The following is a 20,044-nucleotide window of genomic DNA, read 5'->3' as shown; positions in this document are numbered from 1 at the left end:
CCACTTTTTGGAGGAGCTGGGTTTTATTATTGTTTACTAAAACACCACTCTAAAACACCATGAAACTGCTTGTTACTTTCCTTGTGATGCATGTAAAATGCAAATTTTGAGGTTTTGTTCCCTGAAAGAGCATCATTATTTCTACTCCCTTTTCCACGTGAAGATTTCACACCCTAAAAATGGGACAATTTGGGGGCAAGTCTGGATAAATTATGACTGTTTTCCAGATCCTGTATGTTATTGTTACAAACGGGACTGAGTGAACAATTAAGAACCATGATCCTTAGCAGACTCCGCAATTAGGATTCAAATTAGAAAATGAGCCATTTTTTTTAACATGAGATTCTGTGAAATTTGGTCTCAGCAGAACCAGTAACTGAAATCACTCCTGTGTTCTATGTGCTTGTGGTTTTAGTTTTTCCTTCCTTTTAAAATAATGATTTATAAAGCACAGTAGGCACTTGCAGTCTATTTTCTTTTTCTCTTTCAGGATATTATTTCCTGGAAAACCAAGAGAACACATTTGCTAGATTGAGATGAACTCAATATCACTTTTTTGGTGAATGGTCTAGTACCCAATTTTTTCTACGTTTTCCTTATATTTTCCTTTCTTTTTTTTCTACATTTCCTTTCCATTGTTCTGACTACCTGGCAGATGTTAACTTTTGAAATATTTTTGGTTTTGTGCAGTTTCAATATTTTCATATACAAAAGAAAACATTGTATTTTGGAATTTACTTAAATTGTGAAATGCACTTTTATTTATCAAGCATCTCTTGGTGTTAAATTGTTTTCAGTTAACTTGGAGACACTTCTTCAGTCCACATGGTCACTTTGAAACAGAGGTATCTATAAAATTCAGATTCCTTATTGATAGCACTAAAATCCTGAAAAACTTCACTCTTAGGAACTGTAATAGATAAGGAAGTACAGAAAATTCTGTTCACCTAGGATTGCAGCTTGAAGGGCTGCACACAGACCTTTTAAAGACACAAAATAAGGTGGAGAACAGTTTTCATCCCTACATTGCAGGGACTATCTATCCCCTTCTGCGCATTCTGGGCATGCTATTTGATATATAGGCTTTCAAAACGAATTTCAGTTAAGGATTAGTCTCATTTATTTTTTTCAAGAAAATAAAAGCAGAAGTAAAAACATGAAAATAAAACCATTTTGAGGAAGAACAAAATGTCTCCTTCCATCTGTAAATCCCTCTATTTTGAATTCTCTCACAGCTTTACTTTTCCTGCACGTGGTGAGCAGATGACTTAATTTTACATTCTGTCTGTAAAAGTGTAACAGTAGCTGCATTTGCCATACTGCAAAATACATTAAAGAAACTTATTCAAACAAAGTTTAAAATTATTGCAAAACTAGAATGTTGATGTATGCCATTGTGGAATTTAAAGGAGTGACACATATCAGTACCTCTGATAAAGATATGACATTGATATTTTTGATTTATTGATGTTTTTAAATTTTGGTGGAATCACAATTAGTATTGAACACAGGAAATTTAAGATTTTTTTTTGTATTTGAATGCAGGCAAATTTATTGAATTTGGGTCTTAATATTAAGGATACCAACTTTCTTGAAACATAATGGCATTCTATGCTATTCAATTCCAGAATCTGAATTCTTCTGCAACTCAAAAAACAAATAGAATAATACAAAACTATAATGAGAGGTAAGTATATTGTGTGTGTGTATGTGTGTGTGTGTGTGTTCAATGGTATTAAAATATTTGGGGCTTTGTATTCAAACAATGAACTCTCTGGCAAGATAACTAAGCCTATTTGTAATTTGATTTGAAAATATTAATGATGAACTAAAATCTCTTAATGGTGTTTTGACATAAGGGCATCTTCTAAATCTTACCAACTTATATATTCTAATATTTAATACAAAGCCAGAGATACATGTGAGAGTATCATTATGTGTCTGGAAGAAATGTCCTTTATTTAACTGCCTGTATTTCTTGCATCTTGGTGGGAGACTCAATTGCCAGACATGGATTGTTAAAATGGCAATTAGGAAACATGAGATTAATGCAGTCTTGCTGACTTAATTAGCCTTACCATGCCACTTCAGTCAGAAATATTAGATAGGACACAGAAGAATAGAAACACCTCAGCCTCACTGACAGTGGCAGGAGGAAACATCTCTGCCCTCATGCCTGGGCAAAGGCTCAGTGAAATTTGCCTCACTGAACTCAGAACTCCGGGAAAGAAATTGTGCTAATATCTGGAGCTGTAGTCAGCAGCTTCAGATTCTCTGAAGGAATCTATATATTCTCTGATAGGAATTCTATCTTCGTCTTTTTTTGTTTTATCCCTTTTGGAAATACCTTTTAACAACTGATAGCAGACAAAGCATAAAACCCTTGCAACCAAGAGTGAGCTTTAGATACAGCTTTGGAAGAATGGGATTAATTACTTTTGGAATAGGATTACTTGGGGTAACTGAAGTAAAATTTCCTATTTTTTTCTTCATTTTTTTTTTTCATACCATTCATGACAGACTCAGTGAAAAAGTTTTCTGAATATGCTGAATTTCAAAATGTAAGAAAAAAGGATTACAAGATGTGCACAGAATCATTCCCTCCCCACTGATCTAGTCCTACATTCCTTACAGAGCTGTGGACATGACCCTTTCAGACAACTCTGTCTGGGCCATGCAAATCTCTACTACCTAATGCCTTTGAGCATATGTCAGAAAACTGCTTATGACACAAGTCTAAATGCAGGTCAAACACAGGCCCATTTAAAAATCGCTGTGTTGCTGAAGAGCTTTTAGGAGAACTACATTCCTTACAGAGCTGTGGACAGACAACTCTGTCTGGGACATGCAAATCTCTACTACCTAATGCCTTTGAGCATATGTCAGAAAACTGCTTATGACACAAGTCTAAATGCAGGTCAAACACAGGCCCATTTAAAAATCGCTGTGTTGCTGAAGAGCTTTTAGGAGAATTTTATTGGACAGGTGTAATCAGATAAGATACACTATTTGCAAAGTTTCATAAATAACTTTGACTAGATAAATGGAGATAATTACATTTTGTCTTAGTAAGGCTAGAGTTATAAGACATATATTGCTGAACACAAAGCAGCTGAAATACCTAACAATTATGAAATAGCAATCAAAAATATGGATTTCTCTAAATCCCACAGCTGTCAGTCTGGCTTCTTTCTTTAGCAGAAGGAAAGGTAGGTAGCATCTGAAGATTACTTTAACATCTTTATTCTGTCTACAGGAGATCTTCTACAGTAATTTACCAACAGGCTTCCTGAAACAGGTTATCTCATATTTTTGTAAGCAGTTGTACCTGATTTTTTTTTTTTAATAGTATTATATTACTCCTTGATGTATCACTGTTGAACTCTCCTGTCTGTAAATACTGTTCTTGTATAGACTCTTCCATGCTCCCTTCATCACAGCCTCTTTTAAATGACTTCTACATACTTCCTCTGTGGACTGGAGAGTCCATTGTGATCCACATGTGAGGCTGCAGGGAAAAAGAGGTGGGCAATATAGATGCAGTCCTTACAGAAAATGTTTGCCTTTTGGAGCCCAGTTAGTAGTAGGTATGACATGAAACCCCATTTTGACTGCAGTAAAGAAAAAACCTGACTCCAATGTATAAAAACAAGCAGGATAGTAATTCTTGGGTTTGTGAGGGTCCTAAACTGCTCTGCAGAGCAAGGTATGAAGGGGATACTAAACCCAGAGCATGTGCAGTTCTTTCTGTCACCCCTCAGAGGGAAATAAGCTCTTTTCAAGGTAAATGTGGAGTAAATCAACTGGACTAAGGTATATATCTTTGAAAAAGAAAAGAATCTTTCTTCAGGAAAAGAATTTTCAAGAAAAGATCATCAAATTAAAGCAGGAAGAAATAAAAATTACTATGTTGCTGGAAAGACACTCACCATGCCAACAGTACCAAAGTTAGGGACTCATCACTAGCTCTGTGGACTGTGTTTCACTGAATGGTTCTGTCCAGGTGTTCAAGCTGTTCTTGCTGAAGTAGATGTTACCCAAGAGTAGGATGCTGTGTTTTTTGTTTTGCAAGCCATTTTTTAAATGTGAGAGCAGGACCAACACATTATTTTCCTTTATGGTCTCCTCTGTTTCTCATTTGGAATAAGTGTAATTTTATTTTCATTACTTTTACTTTTCAGTTTTTCATGACTTGTTCACTCTAGGTAGATCTAGACAATCAAGGTGGACAGTGAGTGAAGCCCTTAATACACTGGAACATTTTAAAAGGAAGCTATAGATAAATGGATTCTTTGAACTAGAAGTATGTAAGAATGTGTTTGAAACACTAAAAAAAAGGTAATTTTAAATGTTTCTGCAGTAAGAATTACTCTAGTACACTACAGGCTACATTTGTAGTCTTTTTCACTCAGTAACCACTTTCATTACTAGTATAATCAATAATATGATTGGTATTAATCAATAATCAAAATCAGTTAAGTATTGATTATTTTTGCTGCTGACGACCATAGAATTTTAGATGGTAGTTATTTAAAAATAAATATAATTTTTAAAGAAATAAATAGTAGAAATGAGTTTATGTTTTAGAAATAAATAGTAGAAATTAGTATCGCATATTAAAGTAACAGAACAACAGAAATAAATGAGGGTATAATTGCAGAATTTATAGAAGCAAATGAAATGTGGCACACTGACTGGCAGGTGAAAACTTCTACAATACTATTGTTACCCACAATGGCTGCAAGCATGTCCAGTAATGTACATCTCAAAATAAACTTGTAAGTCTCATGATCCCAAATTTTTGTTCCTATGATTCACCAGAAAAGAGATATTTGAGGCAGTGAAGCCAGACCTTTTCCATGTACCTCCACCACAGGAGCTCCCTACGTGAAATTCTGTGTCCCAGACAGTACCTGATTTACACCTCAGATTATTTTTTTTTACTTTTCATTGAGGAGGACTTATAAATCTGACTCACCTTCTGGAAACTAGTTCAAATGAGCTTCATTTGCCCAAATTAAAACATCTAAATTTGAAACACTGAATTTGAACTAATCACTTTTGTATATTCTGTAGTTGTGAGGAGAAATCTTTGCAGAGAAATCTTTGCAGAGAAGTCCTTGCAGATGGCATTCCTCTGATGGTGGATATTCACATGTGGAGCAGCCAGGCTTCCTTTGCAAGTCCTGGTAATGCTTGATTCATCTGATTTGCTAAAAACTGTATCAGTATAGAAGATCTCATTTCAGAAATTTCTGTTGATGTTCTCTATTGTCTACAATGTAATTGTGATTGATTATTTTTCAAGGCAATGCATTGTCCCCTAAATACCACCTGCATTGAATCCAATTAAAAACTGATTTTCTGAAATTTTTTATTTGCCATGCCCACTGTAATGCTTGAAAAAAATTACCCAATATTTAACTGTGAATATCATGGGGATTGACAAAGGCCAGAATGGGTTGGGGAAGAGTGATTGATCCAGGGTTAATGAGCTGCCATGAACTCAGCCTGTGAAATGTACTTGTGAGTCATGTTAGACTTTGAGGAAAAAGTAATAAAGGAAAATCACAGACCAGGTCAGACTAAAGAAAAAGTGCAGACCTTTGGTCCCTAGTGAGGTCTTGCCTGAAAACAGAAGCTTATTGGATTATTTCTAGCAGTTGATTCACCCTTTTGTGTGAGGGTCTGACTCTGAAGTGGCATTTTGATATTCCTGGTCCTGACTTCAGTTGCTACACTCCTACCCCTGCCAAAAGGTAACTTCATCCTAGCTGTTAATTTATGTTTGTTTTTGGGTTTCTAAACCTCCATAAACTTCCTTAACTATACAAATGTACCTGTCCTTGTGGCACCGTAGGAGGGAAATATGTCTCACTGATAGGCTGCCTTGGGAGAAGAAATGGCTCTTTATTACGCATTATCACAAAGTTTTAATCACACTAATGTACTTCTTTTCAAGGTAAAGAAAGGTTATTCCTTTCATTCAAAAGCTCGTGGCTTTAGCTTTTAGGTTGCACTACGTAACAGAGCTTTATTGATACATTTTTGGTATCAGCACCAGTTTCAGTTCTCCAGAGCCCCAGCGTGCTGCCCCAAAATGGAACTTCAAGCAGCAACTTCTGTCATCAAGTGTCATGGCAGGTGCAGTGCATCAGTGTTACCTTTTGCTGTGAGAAAAGAAGAAAAAGATAAAAGAAAATAATAAAAAGGAAAAAAGAAAAAAAAGAAAAAAGAAAAGAAAAGAAAAGAAAAGAAAAGAAAAGAAAAGAAAAGAAAAGAAAAGAAAAGAAAAGAAAAGAAAAGAAAAGAAAAGAAAAGAAAAAAGAAAAGAAAAGAAAAAGCACTTTTAACACCTTTATTTTTATTGATAAAGCCTCTCATAGCATATCATGCTTTTCTGGTAATATTGCTTATTAAATGCCTCAGTTAAATTTCACGAAAAAGTTCAAAGCCTGTTTTTATATAGTTTTGCTTTCTCCATCGCAAATCATTCTTTTGTTTCTTTAAATTGAATTTGCAAATGTGTAACCTTTTTCCCAAAATATTCTCTACTCTCTTTGAATATTATTCAAAGCAAGAAAGCTTTGTTTCCAAGTAAAATATTTACCCCTAAATTAGCTTGTTACAAAACACTTTCATTAAATAAGTGATAAAAGGAAGACCAGCATAAAAACAGACTTAGTAGGAAGAAGTAACTTGCAAAAAGAAAATAAATAAGGTAAAGTATTTGGTATGGCAAAAACAAAAATTCCCAAAGCAAAAGACTCATTATTATTCAAAAAAATGGCTAACAAATTACTTGCATCTAAGATGCTACTCCAGTGTAGGATATTGCAGCCTAGTAATGACAATGGTGACACAGCCAAGTGTAAAAATGCCACAACTTTACTATTATTTAAATCCCTGTTTACATATATTGTTATTAAATACCTCAAGGGTTAAGAGACATTGAAAAAACATATTTAAGTGACTGAGTCCTCTGTCTTCTTTAAACTCCAAAATACTTCTCTCATGGTGTCAATTGATGGTTAAAAAAACCTAGCTAAGGAAATAATATCAGGAAATCATTCATGTCGATATGCTTGGTCACAACAATCCAGTCCTCACTCTACTTCACATGGGAGGCCCTGGAAAAAACCAAACTATGACTAAAGGTCAGCAGCATACCTAGACAAAATGATACTCAACTCAGTGTCAGGAAAGTGAATTTCCCCAGTAAGGTTCTACTGTGGTGACAATGTAAAGCTTGTCTATCCAATGCAAAGTTGCATAGGTTGTTTTATAAAATACTCAGGCAATGAACCCCTCTTAATTTCAGCAGGAAGATTCACCCAGAGCAGAGCCCCACCATCTGCTACCATGTTTGAATGGAATAATGTGATGGTTCTGCAATGACATCCCATGTGACTATGTGGGCTAAAGAAACACATAGATCACACAAGAATTCCCATTGTATGGGAAACATACAATTCAATATTAGTTTAATTGAAATATTTTAGAATATAATAAATGCACAACAAACAGTTATTATTAGTTCAGCAACTATTACATTGAAATCATAGTGTAAATTATCAATGGAATACCAAAAAAATCTAATAACAAAATACAATATATCACATTTTTCTTTCACATTCTTACCCTTTCTCTGAGTCTTAAGTAATGGCTTTTGATTGGATGAGAGGGTTAAAAACATCATAATTTCCCAGGTCACTCAGGTCAAGAAGTATGATTTTAGAAGTGAGGGATTTCTTCCTTCTTCTTGCTGAGAGGAGTATGATGGTCATAGTTACTTCCTCTTCACACTGGCATTCACTCACGGCTATTTTTAATATACACTCTAACACAGTTTATACCTTGATTTTTTTCTTTGCTGGTGTTTGTTTCCATGTTGTATCGAAATGTATTGCAGATGATAGCCATTACATATAAAATAAAAGTACTTGTTCTTTGTTTCCTTTGTCACACCTAAAACTGGTTTTAGGTACCTACAAAGCTCCCAAGGATGCATTATTTAATATTCAGTAATTGTTCATTGTTGATTTGATTATAATTCTTGTGCTGTGTTCAAACTTTCTGGGCCTTTGCTTGCATTGCACACTTGTACTCCTCTGTCACATCTGTATTCCAGGGTCATCAGCAGTTCACTCTCTATAGAGCTGCTGTTAACATGTTAACACTCTCTAATACTTTCAGAAATTTATCAAAATTATTGCAATAATAGGCTTTGCATGTTCCAATTCCACAAAGTGAAGCAAGTCTAAAAATAATTGGGTGACAGCCACCTTGTCAATACAAAACTGATGCTAGAGATAAAACAAGCAACCTCCAGGCAAGCCTAAGATAGGCTTGCTGGACTAAGCAAGCCTGACAAGACTCAGTCCTGAGGCCTCAGAGAGCCAGAAAAAAGCCTTCAGCCTTCACAAAGCAACACCATATTTACAGGGCTACATGAAACTACCCTTTTCTGGTTTAGTCTTCTCTATTTTGTAGTAAGGATCCCAACAAATGCTCATGATCTTAGCACTGCTGCAGGGTTTGCAAGTACCTTTCATTGCATATTTCACAAGGAAACAAGTCTCAGGAGAATTAAGGTCCTTCTTTCTTGGATTTGTGTTTTTCATAGAGTGCATTCTTCAATATTTTAAGCCAACTAATATGCTCAGAAGTATACTTTCAACATGCTCCTGAATTATCCATTTCTCCACTCTGGCAGTGTTTCAGAATACATGATAGGACAGAATTATATTGCAGCACTTATGAAAGTGAAAAACAAAAAATCAGTTATTCAGCTGTGTTTTACTTTTATGTAAAAAAAAAAAAAAAAAAGGTGTTTAAGTTTCCAGTAGTGGCTGAAAGCAAATTCCTCTCTGTTGGTATATTAGATAAAATGTTATGGTGGCTGAAAGCAAATTCCTCTCTGTTGGTATATATAGATAAAATGTTAGTTGTAGAACTAGTTGTAAGAGACTCTAGATCATCCTCCTTGGACCTATTTTTAGAATTCAATTAAAATTAAAAAAAAAAATCTCTGCCTGGATATAAACCCAGGGCAAGACTCAGTTGCATTGAGGTGTTACAGTCAGGTTAGGGAATTTATTGTGATTAAGTCAGAGGCAAAAGTCTAAAATTAAGGATGGGATTCATTTTACCTGCTTCCCCTAGGAAGTAATAATGGAATGAGCAAATCTTTGAAATTTCTGTTTGTCTCTTCTGACTCTAGAAGGGGGCTAAATCATTTCCTTGATGTGTACACCCCTATCTGAGCTAATAAATCCAGTTGCAGGTGATGAAATATCTATACCCTAAGCATCTAAATGTGAGAAAAGATAGATGAAGTGAATGCCACAGCCTAGTAATAACCACATAGGTTATTGAAACAAATCTAAATGCACTGATTTAGCATGACACTTAGAATGTGTTTATGGAGACAAGACACAATTTTTCTCCCCAGGAAGTCAAGAAAAGAATATATGTCACGAATAAGGGATAACCTCAGTCTGATGGTTGCCACCTACACTCTTCAGAGAACTTTCTGTGTTTAACTCTTCTGTAATGAGCACTCATTTGCCTATAAATATTATTGTGTATTAATGACATGTTTTGTCACAATTCTTCTTGTGTAGTCCAATTGTGCTACAGATTTACAAAGAAATGCATGGTCATGAGAAAAATGACCCACATGGAAGACAAACTTTGAAAGACCAGTAATGATAAAAAAAAACCAGAACAAAGATCTTACAGTCTTAAACAAGTCCAGTAAGTAAAGTAGGCAAACAAAATTCTAAGAGATAAAAGTCATGCTTATGTGCAGTATGATAGAAGCATGCTTGTCATATCAAAGTAAAATTATATTTTATAGACAGTGAAACCGTAGTTTAGGTTGTTAAGGAAGGCAAGTACTCCAAATGTCAAAAGATGAGACAGTGGAATATATCAGTGGAATATATAGAAGAAAAATGGATCTGAAAGACTCAAGCAAAGCAAGAAATTTCCCACGTGCAGGACACAGTGCCTGGAAAATCCTTCTATCCAGTCAGCACAGATATGTTTTGCTGTCAGATTCTTGAGGAATATTCACTTTGCTTCTTATTATATTGAGTAAGTGTTCATATCAATCAATATTATCAGTTTCTAATTGTAATTTATTTAGCACTTTTTTTGGTTTTGTTTTGTTTGGTTTGGTTTGTTTTTTTTTTTAGATTTCTACAAACGGACACTTTTGGCTACATTCAGTTTTTGTCTAGCAGAATTATATTTGAAATGGTTGTTTCACTATCTTAAAAGCTGGTTGTGCTTTTTGGAGCATATTAATCCAGAACCATTACTTGCCAAATTGATCTAATACACAACAAAATTTGCAAGCAGCATGTACAGGGATTGTTGACCATAAAACCGAAAAAAAGTGTTTTACTGGGTCAGATAATTTTTTTTCTGAAAATATCTCTACAACAGTTAAAGAGCAGAGTTACTTCATTCTTTTAGTACTTTCCAAGCCTTGTTAAGAATGCTATAGACTATGTACTTGTGTAGATTTTTACTGTGCACTTAAGAACCTCTTGCCCATAAATTTTCCTTAAGCTATTTTGAGCAAGCTCAGCTGCCTCCACAGTTGCCTGTTGCAACTAGTTCCAGAATTTTAGTGTATATTCAGTAAATTCTATTTGATTCTATTGCTGAAACAATTTCAAACAATAAAAAAATTGTAATATTTAGCTTTTGTCCAAATAGTTCTTGAACTTAATGGAAATCCATATTTACAATACAAATGTTTATAGGATATAATTTTCCCATTCGTCATTGTTATGTGTATTGGGTTTGTGGGGCAAGGTTTCGCTAGTGGGGAGGCAACAGTGAGGATCTTCCAGCAGCTTCACCCTTGTCTGACAAAGCCAATGTCAGCCAGCTCAAGATGGATCTGCCACTGGCCAAGGGCAACTCTAGCAGCAAGGGTGGCAGTGCCTCTGGGGAAACAGATTTCAGAAGGGGGAAAAAGAAACTGGGCAGCAGCAGCTGCATCCTGAAAGATGATGGAGATTGTGTGAGACACACAGCTCTGCAGGGACTGTGGCCAGTGAAGTAGGAGCAGACAAGGTGCTCCAGACGCTGGGACTGACATTCCCCTGAAGCCTGTGGTGCAGACAGACCATGGGGAGGAGCTGTACCTCTGGAGCTCACGGAGATCAACACTGGAGCAGAGGAGACCCCACATCACAGAACGTGGATTCCCAAAGGAGACTGTGACTCTGGGGAAGCCTGTGTTGCAGCAGTCTCCTGGAAGTGCCTGTGATCCCTGAGGATCCACACTGGAGCAGTCTGCTCCTGAAGGACCCAGTCTGGAGCAGTTCATGGAGAACTGCAGCCCATGTGAGGGACTCACATCAGAAAAGTTCATGGAGGGAATCCAGACTGAAGCAGGGAAAGAATGTGAGGAATCCTTCTCTGGGGAGGAAGGAGTGGCAGGGACAATGTGTGATGAACTGACTGCAGCCTCCCTTCCCCATACCTCAGAGATGCTGGAGGGGAGAACGTAGAGAAAATCAGGTGTTGCACCAGAATGATGGGTGGGTTTGGGAGAAAGGGGTCTTTGTGATTTCATTTCCTTTATCTGATTTAATTAGTAATAAATTAAATGTCCTCAAGTGGACTCTATTTTGCCCATGACTGTAACTGGTAAGTAATTACTCCATACCCTTATCTCAACCCATAAGGATTTAATTATATTTTTTCTCCCATGTCCAGCTGGGGAGGAGAGTGACAGAGCAGCTTGGGTGGGTACCTGACATTCAACCAAGATCAACCCACCACATGATGCTAGGATATGGCTCAGTTGATTAATAGGATATGACACATAATTTCTAGGTGTTTCCTGATATCCTCTCTTTCAGTGCCAATTGCTTCAAATTTCAAAAATGCTTTTAGAATTCCCAGCTCTGACTTTAATGCTTGCAGAATATCTAAATGATCTTACGATCTTAGTAAAATTATCTCTTTTTGCATGGCAAAATTTATTTCATTATAGTTAATTTTGGTTTACTTTATTTTATATATTTACTTATATGACTTACTGATAATCTCCTTTAAAGGCTTGGGTTTGTAGTACTGTGCTTTACATAGAAGAAAGGTAGATTATTTGCCCAAAATGTGCAATGTGCCTAAAATATATGGGCTGTATAAGTAAGAGAATTTTAGATGTGTCATGCTTTGGTTTCAAAATATAAGTATGAAGATATTTATTATATCAGGTTGTCAGGAATAAGATGAAGATTCCCAAATTGCAAGTATAAGTATATTTAGAAAATTTATTTTTAAACCTACTTTTGGCATGCCAAATTAACTAATTTCATTTAGTAGTGTTTTCATCAACACTGAGTTTCTTTAAAAGTGGGGGGAAAATGAAGGAGTATGTAAAAATCTGTGTTCAGAGATCATGCTACATTTCTGCAGGGACCAGGAACTAAATAACTAATTTCAAAGCAACCAGGATGGCTTTAACACCTTTCTAGAAGCCTCTGAATTTCAAATTACAAACAGCACTCAAAGGCAGCAGAGCAATAGTGCTGAAAAAAGCACTTAGTGAGAAGATCTGGCCCTTTTTGCTCACCTTTTTTTGCAATGTTATTTCTATCTCTGTGAATTTTCTTGTAAGGTGAAAACATTCATCTTCATAAAAACTCTGATGACAGATTCAAAATGTATTGACCTTGGAGAAAGACATTTTTAATGCTGCACTTCAGCTGAAATGAAAATACTGCATTTCATAACATTTAGGTTGCAAGCATCATGGTACAAATTTATGTTCATCACCCTCATTTTTCTTGATGATGTCATAATTTTTAATAACATTTCTGAATTTTTTCTTTATGTTTTATTTTTATGAAACACTTTGGATGTCTGATATCATATTGCCTAATTTTTTTCCTTTTCTGAACAGAATAAACTGTCTTTTTACTAGCTGCAGCAAACAATGTGGAAACAGGAAGTGTGTTAATTTATAGTAAATACAAAAACCCCATAAAACTTAATGCTGAAAATATCTAAACACCTTTAGATATTTCTTGTGTTCATTGTTCATTTAGATATTTCATTCTGTTCATTTCTTCTGAATTTTCTTCTGTTCATTGTCAAGAGATTGCTACAGCATCCTCTGTTGATTCTTTTTATATTATTTTTTCTGCAAAAAATCTGTGAAATTTTCTGTTGAGGAGATTTGGTGAATATATTCTCCAGCTATAGCAGAAAGATGAAGCTAAAACTTTATTTTTTTGTTTTCCAAACAAGGAATGTGCAACTCTAAATCCAGTGATAATTGCTACAGTGTTTTTGCCTTTTCCTAACCAATCCCACAGCATTATTCAGCTCCTCTGGGAACAGTTTTTGCTTTGCCAGCAGAAGATAAACTATCACGAAATTACAGCTTATATCACTTTTTGGTCTGTTGGCCTGTTTTGACTGCATTTCATTTCCAGCTCATAAAATTTGATGTTTGTAAATGGCAAGCCCATCATTTCTTATCAGAGTATGTCCAGCATAACTGACATTAATTATAAAACTCTCCATCATCCCAGGTTACTGTATTGAAATATCATGAGAAGAAATTGCTGCTGAGACTTCTGTCATCAATTGGACATATATTTTCAACTTGTTTGTCAAAAAATAATATAGATTATGCCTCTGGTTATGGCTTGGTGAATGTTATTTTAATAATAGATAATGTTTATTCCTGAATCCCTGAATAATATGAAAAGATAGTAATATAAAATTTTACCTAGGGATGAGGCAGGCACAAAGGAATGACTGTTTACATCTCTGCAGCATTTTGTTCTGACCTATATTTGGAAATTTCTGCTTCCTTTGGATTTAAATAAATAAACTGTTATTTTAGTAAATTATACTCACATATGCATAAGTTGTGAAAATTTGTAAAGGTCCTAGAGTAACTCCCCACCTTGTCACAGGGACAGACACAGAGACACACATGCATACACACTACAGGGAATGCAGACCCATTAGTCTAACCTCAGTTCCTGGAAAAATTATGGAGAAGATCATCCTGGGTATTACTGAAAAATATTTAAAGGATAGTGCAATCATTAGGTATACTCATCCTTGGGTCACAAAAGGAAAGTGCAACTAATTTGCTATCCTTCTATGACATGGTCACTAGCCTGGTGGATAAAATTGCTGAGGTAGATACAGTTTTCTGGATTGTACCCTTCTGGGTAAGTTGTCCAGCTGTGAGATGAAGGTGAAAGCTAGCAGACAGGCTCAAGGGGTTGTAGTGAATGGGGCCACATCTGGCTGGTGTCTGGTCATCACTGGTGTTCCTCAGGGTTCAATTCTAGAGCCAGCACTGGTCAATACATTTATCACTGCTCTGGGTGCAGCAGCTGAATGCAACATTAGCTCATGATACCACGCTGGGAGGTGCTCTTTGTTGACTCCTTTGAGGGACATGATGCTTTGCAGAGGGATCTAGATAGACTAGAGCAGTGATTAGTGGGATTAAACTGAAAAGAAAAGAGCGGCATTCTGCGGCTAGCACAGAGTAAATGCCGACTAAGTATAAGTGAGGAGAGGAATGACTGGGCAGCAGCCCTGCAGAAGGGAAGCTGTGGTTGCTGGTCACAGAAAGACTCAGTAGGAGTCAGCAGGGTGCCCTGGTAGCCATGAATACAAGTCCCATCCTGGAGTGCACCAAACATACACCACCAGCTGCTCAAAAGAGGTGATTATCCAGTTGTATTGAGCGTTGGTGCTGCCTTACCTGGGGTACTGCATGCAGTTCTGGGCTTCCCAATTAAAGAAAGACTGTCAGGTGCTTGACTACACGCAGAGGAAGGCAACAAAGCTATTGAAAGGGCTGTAAGGAATGTCTTATGAGCAGCAGCTGGTGTCACTGTGTTTAGTTTAGAGAGGAGGTTGAGGATGACCTCGTTGCTCTGTACAGCTTCCTGGGGAGGGAGGTACTCATCACTTCTCCCTGGGATCCAGTGACTGGAGACATGGGAATGGCACAAAATGATGCTAGGGGACATTTAGAAAGGACATTGGGAATCATTTCTTTACCCAGAGTGTGGCAAAATCCTGGAACAAGCTCCTAGAGAAGTGTTTGGTGCCCCAAGCCTGTCAGTGTTTAGGAGGCATTTGGACTCATCCCCCTCAGTAACACTCTTTAACTTTTGGTCAGTCCTGAAGTGGTCAGGCTATTGGATTGGATGGTTATTGTAGGTCCCTTCCAACTGACATTTTCCATTCCATTCCATACACCTTTTCAACATTTTCTCCCTTTAATTTTCATCAACGGTTTCTTTTTCGGTTCAGCAAAGCATATATATGATAAAGCATTTTTGCCAAACTTCCTTTATTTGAAAAAACCTTATTTTCAGGAAGAATCTAATATTTGATATAATTTGCAGAGACATGCCTTAGAAATACTGGAGATCTTATATTTTCATGCTCTGACTTGGGCTAGTTAGTCTGAAAGTAATCAATCTGCTGACTAGGAAGACTACAAGAAAAAAGGACTAAAAATGAAATAGATGTCTAGTGGCAAATTACTCCTTTTTAAACATGAGAGCAACATTTTTGGTGCAAGGATTTGGTAAATATTCAAATTTCCAGTCAATACTCAGGCTTGTTCCTTTGTCTGGAGACATTAAACTTTTGGAAAAAAGAATTTAAATGAGGCAAGATTAATGTAAGGAGAAAGAATGACTGTTCTAACTTACCTTTGTGATTTGTCCACTCTTAGCTGGAGAGAGAGATGGTGATGAGCTTTCCATATTTTCGATTTGCCTTCCTAGCACATTGTATAGGAAAAGAAGAAGCAGTGCTTCTCTTAGTTTAAAAGACAATAACAATTGTCCCTTTGTGGTTGGCTGACCCCAGACAGAAATTAGGCACCCACACAAACATTTGTTATCCCCTCTCCTAATGGGTTGGGGTAGAAATTCAGAAAAGCAACAGCAGGGAAACTTGTGGTTTCAGTCAAACCTTAATAAGTGAAGGAAAGAGAAAAAAAAAAACCAAACACAAAACAAACAAACAAAAAAAACCAAACCAAAACAAACAAAAAAAAACCCAAAAGCCAAAAAATCAAACCCCAACAAAACAGAAAAACAACTTACCAGCCAACAAGTAGGCAAAACCCAAAACAAGTGATGCAAAACTGTCATTCACCACCTTGTACAAGCAGATCAACCAGTTCTTAAGCAATGGCTTCAATGGCTTCATAGGAAAGACAAGACTTTTTTTTTTTTTTTTTTTTTTAATGGCTGAGTATCATGCTATATAGTATGGAATATTCCTTTCATCAGTTTGGGTGATCTGGCCTGGCTGTGTCCCTCTCTTTCTTGTAACCTGCTCCAGCCTACTCTGGTGTGACAGAATGAGCACCAGAGAAATTCTGGGCACTGTGCAAAGGACTACTTGGCAAAAGCTGATATTGGTGTTTTTAATCCAAAAGACAGCACTGTATGAAGAGAGTTAACTCCGTCCCAGATACATCCAGTATACACTTGATTTTGTGCACAGCACTTTATAGTAAACTATTATATTATCCTGTCTCCATCAAGCCATAAAGAGAACTCCTATTTTCAGGATGCCAGTACATCTTATATCATCTGCTTTTGAGTGAGCATAGCAAAAGAGAAAGCTCTGGAGAGCTTTATTTTTAGGAAAGGTAAAAAAGGGAAATAGACCATCTTTCCTTTCAAGAAAGAGGTTTGCATTTTATTAGATAGTAGAGCAGGTATTTTGACGATCAAAATATTTATGAAGACTGATGACACAGTAGGAAATTACTAGATGACAAGTTACTGCAGGCCAGTAGCTATAAACATGCAATCAGAAAATAAGTTGAAGCATTTTACCCCTTAATGAGAAAATAACAAGCTACCTCATTTTTTCATTGAAAGCAGAATTTTACAAACAGGCAGTTTCCAGAGAATTGCTAATGTACAGGATCACATTGCCCCTTAGCAATTGCTTGTGTGTGAGTACATTCAAGTCCATATTTTCAGTACTAAAAATTAATCTCTGCAGTGACATAGAGAGTGGGTTGGACTGAAGCAAATCATAATTAAAGGAAAACTTATGCAACATGCTTCACTCAGTAATCTCATTTATACCCTGCTTCATAAAACCCCAAACAATTATGGGAGAAAAGCACTGAGGTAGTGCTAATATTTGCTAGATAACACAAATTTAACTTTTTCTCCTGCATAAATTTCAAAGGTGACTCTGCGGGTGCACTGTGCTTGTCTTTGTATCCTTAAGGCAGATCTGTGACTCAGTGCACACACCAGGCACAAAGCATGACCAGCTCAGCAGGGCAGGGGGCAGCTCCTGCCATCTCTAGAGAGTTGCAGCTATACCATTGTCCTGCTTGCTGCTGTTCTAGGAGAGGGACATAGGAGTCATTGTCTCACACAGACACAATAAACTACTAGCAACATCTAGTTCAGTTTTTTCTGGCTGTGTCTCAATTGTGAGAGCACATTGAAGAGTGTTAGACTTGGCTTCATCTTATTCTCACTGGGTCAGGGTCAGGATCAACATGATGCTGTCTGGGCAGAGGCATATCAGCAGCATCACATAGCCAAGGATCAAAGGAAACAGCCTGAGCTCAAATCAGCTCTGCAGCTGAAGCCTCTGAGCTTTGGGGCTTTGAGAGCTAGCATGATAGAACAGAACAAGAGAGGGTTTTCTCCTTCAGTCATAGCTGAGATGACTGGAGACCAGAACATCACAAGACGCAAAGCATGACTGCAGAGGGCACTCTCCTTGTGCGGGAGTCTCCACTGTTATGGAGAGAAAAACACAGTTTAAAACCCAACTGTTTGAACTGCTAAGATCCATGTAAAGCTCAGCTATTTAAGGTAAGGATAATGAAAAAGGATGTCCAGCAGTTGGAACCTGGAGATATGGGTCTGACACAATACTAGCTGGAGAAGGATGTTTTGTGCTTGTAGTTGTTGCCACGTGAGCATATGGGCGATGACTGAAGGGGATAAGAAGGGAGAACAGGATTATGGCACACAACAGAGACCTGCAGTTAATGAGAGACTACTTTATACTGCATCAGACTTCCAAAACAGCTGAATGAAAATGCAGTTTGTTGAATGTAAGCACTTCCTTCTTTAAATGACCAGCAAATGCAGGAGTCAAATAAGAAATTAAAGCACACTCCTGCTTGCAAGCAGGGTAAAATAGGGACCACACAGGCACTTTCATTAATTCAGCCTCAAGTGCCTTTCTAGGCCTGTTTTGGTCATTATTTGTCACCTTGTATTTGTATGCATGACAGTTCTCCTTAGTACAGAGGAGAGGCCAGCCCTGAATATGTTTGAAATAAACAGTAAAAGATTTTCATCCAATAACCTCTAATTCAGCTGTCTTCACAGAAGCAATTACCAGAAATGAAGAGGAAATTTGTTTAGTCATTCATTCATTCAGACATTTCCTGGAAACATTCTCTTTGACTGTCAGTGTATTAGATTTTCAAACATCTACTAAAAAAACCCCCAAACACCACAGACCAAAACCCCAAGCATCTTTTTTTTTCAGTAATCTAATAAAAATATATATATTGGATTTGATGTTTTCTCTTTTTTCCATGACAATAAGGCATCCCAGAGCAGACTAATAGTATGTTTAGATAAATATATAGGGAAAAATAAGCAGAATGGGAAAATCCTGGCCTAGAATTTTTTTCAGAAAGGGATGTTCTGGGTGTACTTGATGAGCTGCAGCTTAGCTTTTCCGATTAACATGATGTTATGAATGGAAGATTCTTTCCTAATCTGATGTCAACCAGAGAAAAAGGATCTTTGTTCAAAAATTCATTATTATAAATACAGATAAGTTATCTGTGATGTTTTATACTCTCCATTAATGGCGCTTTATTTAAGAAAGGTTTAATTGAAAGTAAAGCAAATTTAAAAGTGTGATTTTATTTTAAAGATAACATTCTGAATTCAGAAGCTTCATCTCTTCAGACCTCTTGATAGTGTAGATAAAAAAGAGAAGTAATATCAACATGCTGAATCTTGCAGAGGGAAAAATATCTCTCTCCTAGATAAATACAGCTATATCAAAAGTATCTATCACAAATCAAGTGAGGAACTGAACTGAGCAAATATGTTTTGAGAAGCTGCTCTTGATAAAAGTAATTTATGAAGCATTGCCAACCATAAATATGCCTTGAGGTTTGGTGTTAATACATATTTCAGTTATCACTATGGAAACTCAGAGTAACGACTTAGCTAAAGATCTATAAATACGTGAGTAAAAACAGAAACAGATTTCCAAGCAGCAGCTGAAGGCAGAAACAAATGTATCTGTCTTTTCTTATGGCAGTAATTGCCAGAGTAGAAGAACCGAAAGGTTTCCACTGGCATTTCTAGGTTTCAGCTCCTTTTGAAAACAGTAAATTTGCAGTAACAATTCAGAAGACTTCAGCATATCTTTTAGCTAAATCTTTCAATGTGCAAACAAATGTCTAGCTTAGCTGGGGAGGCATGCAGCCTGAAAACTACATAATGCTTAAAATGTTCATTTCCTACAATACAATTAAACTTATGATTGAGAAAAACAGGCAAGCAGTAACTGTGTTAATGCTTGAGGGAAACTAGATGTTTCATTCCTTTAAAACTTTGTCAAGTGCACATGTAAGTATGAACTGAGAAACTTGGTTATTAAGCTGACTGAGTTGTTTACAACCAATATGTAACTCTCCTTCCCTCTGTCCAGCATTGCTTCTGAGCCTGTTCTAGTTTGGGATAACAAAGAATAACATACACAACTGGTGGTAAAACACTGAGCTAAAGAGCTGTACTTTGATATGTACTCTAAAAATATCTGATATTCCTTGATTAAAAAAAAAAAAGTATCCTAAGTAAATAAGGAATGAAGTTATAGACCTCAAATAATATTAGACATTAAACAAAAAACAAAAGATATTTTGAAGACTTATAACTCAGTTATGTCTACTAGAAAAATATCTTTGGGCATATTCCTTATAACAGACATATTGATATAT

This window comes from Passer montanus, unplaced genomic scaffold, assembly GCF_014805655.1.
Source record: "Passer montanus isolate IOZ18808 unplaced genomic scaffold, ASM1480565v1 scaffold3, whole genome shotgun sequence".
NCBI lineage: Eukaryota > Metazoa > Chordata > Aves > Passeriformes > Passeridae > Passer > Passer montanus.
The sequence above is the reverse complement of the archived record's forward strand: the minus strand, read 5'-3'. Positions refer to the sequence as shown.